The sequence below is a fragment of the Psammomys obesus genome, unplaced genomic scaffold (genome assembly GCF_907164565.1).
Source record: "Psammomys obesus unplaced genomic scaffold, mPsaObe1.curated_primary_1811, whole genome shotgun sequence".
Lineage (NCBI taxonomy): Eukaryota > Metazoa > Chordata > Mammalia > Rodentia > Muridae > Psammomys > Psammomys obesus.
In genome coordinates, this window is record NW_026585580.1 from 2,734,417 (window position 1) to 2,741,159 (window position 6,743).

Here is a 6,743-nt window from a genome sequence, read left to right on the forward strand (position 1 = left end):
GCGGCGGCGGCGGCGGCTGGAACCCGAGGAGGGGCGGCGGCGGCCGAGGCAGCGCCGACGTGTCCCGCCTCCTCGCCGGGCCCGCCGCACGCTCCGCCCGAGCCGGCGAGGGGCGGGGCGGAAGAGCCGCGGCTTCCGGGAGGGCCGAGCGGTGGGCGCCGCGCATGCGCCGAGCTGCCCGCGGGCTACGTCCGGCCCAGGGTGATGCCAAAGAAGCGTTCTGGCTCTGCCCAAAGCGAGTCTTTCCTGCTCTGGAGGCGAGAGTGCAGACTGAGGTCTCTGGGGACCTGGAAATGGAAAACTTTTTTTTTTTTTAATTAAGTAGACACTTTCACTTGTTTCCCGGCCTTTGCTTCTGAAATGTTCAAGTTACAGTTATGTGGGGTAGATGCACCCCCTCTTTGTGCATCGGCAGTTTAGTCTTGTAGAAGCTACAGATACGGATGAGATAAAATGAGGGCTGAAAGTGTCTTACATTTTAGGGAAAAGTAGTAATCTAGTACTGACATGCTTTGAGGGTAGCGTTTACCGAGTTGTTGCTCTGTGCAATGAACTGTTCACTCCTTCAACCCGACCCCTCTCAACAGTATTGATAGATTCCTATACAGGAGAATGAGACAAAAGAGGCGATTCACTTGGCCATGCTACAAGTGGAAGAGTTAAAACCACGCAATAGCACCAATCCAGGAAGAAGGAAAGTGATCAAGGAGCGAAATATTAAAGAGGTGTCACTTCAGGCAACCTTGGCTAGGATCCCTTCCCTGGGAGAAACTTAAGTAAAGTCTATTCCTTCTCTTAAGGTGCCAAAGACTAACTTAGATACAATTGCACCTAAGTTCACGCGGGAGGACCAATGAGCTCATTAGGCGGAAACTTACAGAGTAATCGCTAAGGGGTATGGGTATGAGCACAGGTTACCTTAAAGTCGCCATGCTGGAAGGTCTGTACCCAGAAAGGATGTGGATTCTCCATGGCTGCTGCCGCGGAAATCGCTCCCTTCATTTCCCCGCACCTATCCTCTAGCACCTCCCCAAGATCAGATGTGAGTAGGGCAGAATCACATACAAATGACTGAATATTCAGGTAAGGGTCCCATAACCCTCCCTGTCCCCTCCTAGGATGAAAGGTAAATAGTCAATAGACCCAGCTGTGATGATCCTTTGCGAGCAGCCAAGCAGAACTCCTGAAGACCACGACAGCTTGGTCCGGAGGCTTTCCCTGTACAAGACAATATAAGCAACATTCTTCATTGCAAGAAAAGACGGTTGTAAACCCAAGATATTCTTCATTACAGCCCATCTGGTCCACTGGGTTTGAACTCAGTGAAACAGTTGGAATGATTTGACTTGCTGTGCATTAATATTAGCAATACTATGTGGGGGCTTATGTAAGCAGAATAAACTTGTGGTAGGAGAGATGCTAAGTATGAAACAGGTAGAGTTCTCGGAGTTCTCGGTGGTCCACTCTGCCTCTCAGGTTTAAGATGGCAAAGAAGCAAGAGTCCAACATGGCAGAGAAGCATGGCAATGAGCAGCAGATATGGCCGGTGGAGCAGAAGCTGGGGGCTTTCTTGGGACAGCAACCAGGGAGCAGAGAGGGCACACTGGGAACACAGAAAGGCTTTATAACTCAAAACCTGACACGAGCAAGACCACACCTCCTAACCTTACTCAAGCAGTGTTACTAACTAGGGACCAAATTAAACATCTGAGCCTCTGAAAGGCTCTGCCCTGCAGACTATCAAGGCAGACGCTGAGACTTATGGCCAACTGTTCGGCAGAGTGCATGGAATCTTATGAAAGAAGTGGGAAATAGTAAGATCTGGAGAGGACAGGAGCTCCACAAGGAGAGCAACAGAACCAGAAAATTTGAACACAGGGGTCTCCCCAGGGACTCATATTCCAACCAAGGAACATGCATGGAGATAACCTAGAACCCCTGCACAGATGTAGCCCATGGCAGTTCAGTATCCAAGTGGGTTCCATAGTAATGGGAACAGGGACTGCCTCTGACATGAACTGATTGGCCTGCTCTTTGATCACCTCCCCCTGAGAGGGGAGCAGCCTTACCAGGCCACAGAAGATGACAATGCTTCCACTCCTGATAAGATCTGATAGACTAATATCAGAAGGAAGGAGAGGGGGACCTCCCCTATCAGTGGATTTGGGGAGGGACATACATGAAGAAGGAGGAGGGAGGGTGGGACAGGAGGGGAGGAAGAAGGGGCTTATGGGGGGATACAAAGTGAATAAAGTGAAATTAATAAAAATAAAAAAATTCCAATTAAAAAAAATCTGAGCTTATGGGGTGGGGGGCGGGGGGGAACATTTGCATTCAAACCACCACAAGAGAGCACCAAGATGGGTCAGGCAACCCAGAGGATGTAGTGTAGCAACCTGGGACCGCACTTGGCTCAGGCTACACACGCCCCCTTTCCTTTTAAAAACAAAGTTTTCAGTTCTTTAACAACTTCATGCATACAATGTTCTTTTAATCATATTCACTCCCAACTCCTTTAACGCCCCTCAGACCTAACCCCCTCTCAACTTAGTGTGCTCAGGTTTGGCTTTTTGTGTTTTCATAAAACTCACCAAATCCTTTTTTTTTTTTTTCCCTACTGCCCATACACTCATGGCTTTGAGGCTACCCACTAGAGCAGTGGTTCCCAGCCTTCCCAACACTGGGTCCCTATAGCAGGGTTCCTCATGTTGTGGTGCTCCCCCACCATAAAAGTATTTTCGTTGCTACTTCATAACTATAGATTTGCTACTGTTGTGAGTCAATCTGGAAATATCTGTGTTTTCCAATATACTTGGGTGACCCCTTTTAAAGGGTCACTGAACACCAACCCCCGAAGGGGGCTGAACTCACGGGTTGAAAGCCACTGCACTACAGCATGGTGAACCTACCAGGGACCACACTCTTAATAAAAAGCAATCATCCCTCCTTCAGAAGCCATCACCTGCCAATAGCTACTCAGGTAGAGATGGGGTCCACCAGCCCCTCAGAACAGTGAACCCAATAACCTGTGAGCAACCTAGCAACCTTACCCACCTGCCTCAAGCTGAGAGCACACCCCACATTCAATGAAGGAGAAGTTCTCACCTAACAACTACCAAATGTGGACAGTTTCTGTTCAAATACAATCCCAGTTGTCTCAGTATGGGCAGGGGGCCATCAGCCTGAACAAGTTTCAGGTACATGCGCAATAAGGCAAACTGTGTCACCAAGTGAAGGAAGAATCGCCTATTTCTCATCTTATGCCTATACATAACTGGGCATGCATATTATTAAAATTAGGTGTATTATGGGAAGGGAAATGTGCAGTGAGCACAAAGCTACATAAAGTTTTCTCCTAGTGACCAGAGTCCTCTTCCTCTTGAACTCCACAAAAGAGAATCTCAAATACTAATCAGAGCCCTTACGAATCCTCACTTATATGGCCTGATGTCCTCTTGCACTGTATTCTGGTCTTTCCTGTTGTTTCGCTTTTATTAAAGTTTCCTTGCTACTTTTTCAATTGTGTGTAGGCTTTTATTACATTCTCGAATAAGAGGCCAAGGTCCTGGAAAGGCCCATCCCATCCCAGATTCTAACAACCTATAACAAAGATGCTCAGCACTTAAGCAAATCAAAGCTTAAGCTGCACGATCCTGAAAAATAACAAGGAGGACTTAAGGGTGAATTTTAATGCATTGAATGAAAACTGACTCAAGTCATAAAGTAAGTCAAGTCACAGGGGAGGAAAATATTGAGGGAGAGAGGCATACACAAAGCATTAAAACTTCAAGCAGCTTGAGAATCAAAAAGGAGTGCAGGGGTACCACACAGGGTAGTCTGAGAGATGAGGCTGGTAAGTCAAGTTTGGCAATATCATGCAAGGCCAGGGCAGCTTGGCAGAACAAGTCTATCTTGACACAGCTGGCAACCGATTCTTTCGTTTAGATGATAACACAATAAAAGGGGCCTTCTGGGAAAGTTGCTCTAGCAATAACCAGCTAAGAAACATTATGTTTAATGTCCCTCTGACCTCTTAAAACTCTACCTAGTACTGTAAGTATTCAGAAGACAGAAGGCAGGCTTTAAAAAAAAATGGACACAGACCTATTAAAGTTCAAGATGACATGAAAGACATAGGATCATAGGAGGCTACGGGAATGTAGAATGAATATGGAGGGTGTGAAAGCAGAACAGGAAGCATGGTACAAAAGGTAGATTAAAGTCAGGGAGTTTAAGCTTTGAGACAAGCTATAGGGTTTGAATGCCATGGGCACGGGAGACAACGGACACTTTTTACCTGGTCAAATGGCTTTCAAAGCTTTGCTCTCAGGGATACAGTGGCAATGTAGAGAGTGCGGATGGGAAGATCTGTTATCAGAGAAACAGATGATGGGATCGCTACAGTAATCATCCAAGAAAGATAGGATGAAGCCCTATTTTAAGGAAACAGCATAGGATTTGAAGAGAGGCAGAATCAAGTGATGTTTTAAAATTAGAAGCAGCAAAATTTGGCAGCTGACTATATGTGGTGGGGTGAGAGAAAGGAAGTAGGCGAGAATAACACCAAGACTTCCAGGTTGGGAGACAGGTAAAATAGTGATGCCACCAACCCAGATCAAACAAAGATGGCGGGGGGGGGGGCTTTCAGTCTGTCAACAACAGGACCGAGCTGGTGGGGCCAGCCCTCCTGGCGCTCTGCCCACTCACCACCCTACTTCCCATCACCATCATATATACTTACTCCTTGTCACCGTGATTGTGATTTAACAAGCTACCTCCTTCACTAAGGACCTCCACCATTATCTCAAGGCCTGGACACCGGTCACAGCCCAGCTGATACAATACACCAGTAAGCAGGTCATAGCCTATAGGAATAGAGAGCTGTCAGGGATGGCATCGTCCACCTCCCCTAAATGACTACGTGTCCTGTTTTCTGGAGGGGTTACTCGGCCAAAATGATGTCACTTCTCTACACAGCCTTCAACTTTGCCTTCGAGGAGAAGGCATATGTTATGTTGTTTTTTTAAAAGATCCGTTACCAGTCTGTTGAGTTTGATCCCCAGAACCCACAAAATGGAAGGAGAGTCAACCCCTCCAAGTCCTCTCTGACCTCCATATTCACATTATAGCACCATCCGTGTGGTCTCATGTGCTCCTACACCACCCCCACTCAACCCACACACAAATAAATAATAAATAAATACTTTTAAAGTTACACCAAAAAGGCCTCCTCTTCTTCCTCTTCCACCGTGCAGCTTGCTCCTGACTCAAGTTTCTCCAAATGTCATCTCACAAGACTTCCAAAATCAAATGATCCCTAAGCCAAGAAAGAAAAATAAAATCAACCCCTTTTCCCCCCCGCCCCAGAGATTCAGATAAAAACTCTTAATAAAATCAGAACGACTCCAAGACAAGACACTGGAGGAGAGGCATGCTCTGTCTGGAGGGATTCACATGTAATTGAACAACTGGCTTCGTGAGCTGAGTCACCATTGTCCATCAGTCTTACCAGATGGAGCTGAAAGTCTACCATCGAAGAACAAGTCATGTTTAAACTGGAAATCTGACTTTTTTTTTAACTTACTCTAAATTGAGTAAATTGGTTGTTCAGGCAATAAATACTTAGAAGGTTTTGAAAAAGAAAAAAAGTTACATCAGAGAGGACTATTTGTGGTTCCTAAAAACCGTATAGAACACTTGTATGATGTAGGACCAAATACCAGTATAGCCTTCTTCACGGAAAGAGTGCTCGCAGGTGTGTGTGTGTGTGTGTGTGTGTGTGTGTGTGTGTGTGTGTGTGCTTGACATGGTGTAGATGTGAAGTTCAAAGGACAGCCTTTGAGAGCTGGTTCTCTCCTTCTATCAAGTGGGTTCTAAGAATCAAGTTCTGGTCAGTCTTGGCCATTGCACTGGTCCGAGTGTAAAGTTTCTGTTGAAGGTGACCCGCACAGCCTTCCCCACCTCGCTTTAGAGATGAGTTCTTTCTTTGCACTCATTACGAAGCAAGTGCCTATTTATGTAAGGATTCACAACCTGCCACTGCCCAACATAGGGAAGGGCAATTTTCAAATTCCAGATTCCCCATCCTTTTAGCACAACAACAGCGACACTGAAATTTGTTGGGTGTCCAAACTTGCTGCAAGTAGCCAGCTGAACACAGCATGCTTCAGTCTGCTTTAGTCACCACAATGCTGCTTTGGGGACTGGAAAAGCAATCTTCCTAGGTATCTAAAGGCAACGGCCTGATTCAACCAAGGAAGGTGGCTTGTCCTCAAGTATGACCATGGAAAGTCTTGACTTCTAGACGTTATTCTCTTAAGCATTTCGTAAAAGCATAATTAAATAACTGTGTGCAGTTTTTTGTTTTTTTTTTTTTTTACGTTGCCCCTTCTCATCCTCTGCATTCCTCATCCCTCTGTCTTTTTATAGGAGGGTTGTCTGCACCTCACGTTGGTGTAGCCATCCACCCAGCATTATATTCCTGAGTCCCTTCTATGCTTCAAGTACTGTGCTAGATACAGAGGGGCAAGACTTGGTGAATGAGAGGGGAAATGCTAGTACGGTTACATCATTCAAGGAGTGGAGGTGGGAGGGTCAGGGGTTTGAAGCCAACCTTGGCTATATGCAGTGAGACTCTGTGTGTGTGTGTGTGTGTGTGTGTGTGTGTGTGTGTGTGTCTGTCTGTCTCTCTTGATCATAGATATAGATATAGATATAGATATAGATATAGATATAGATATAGA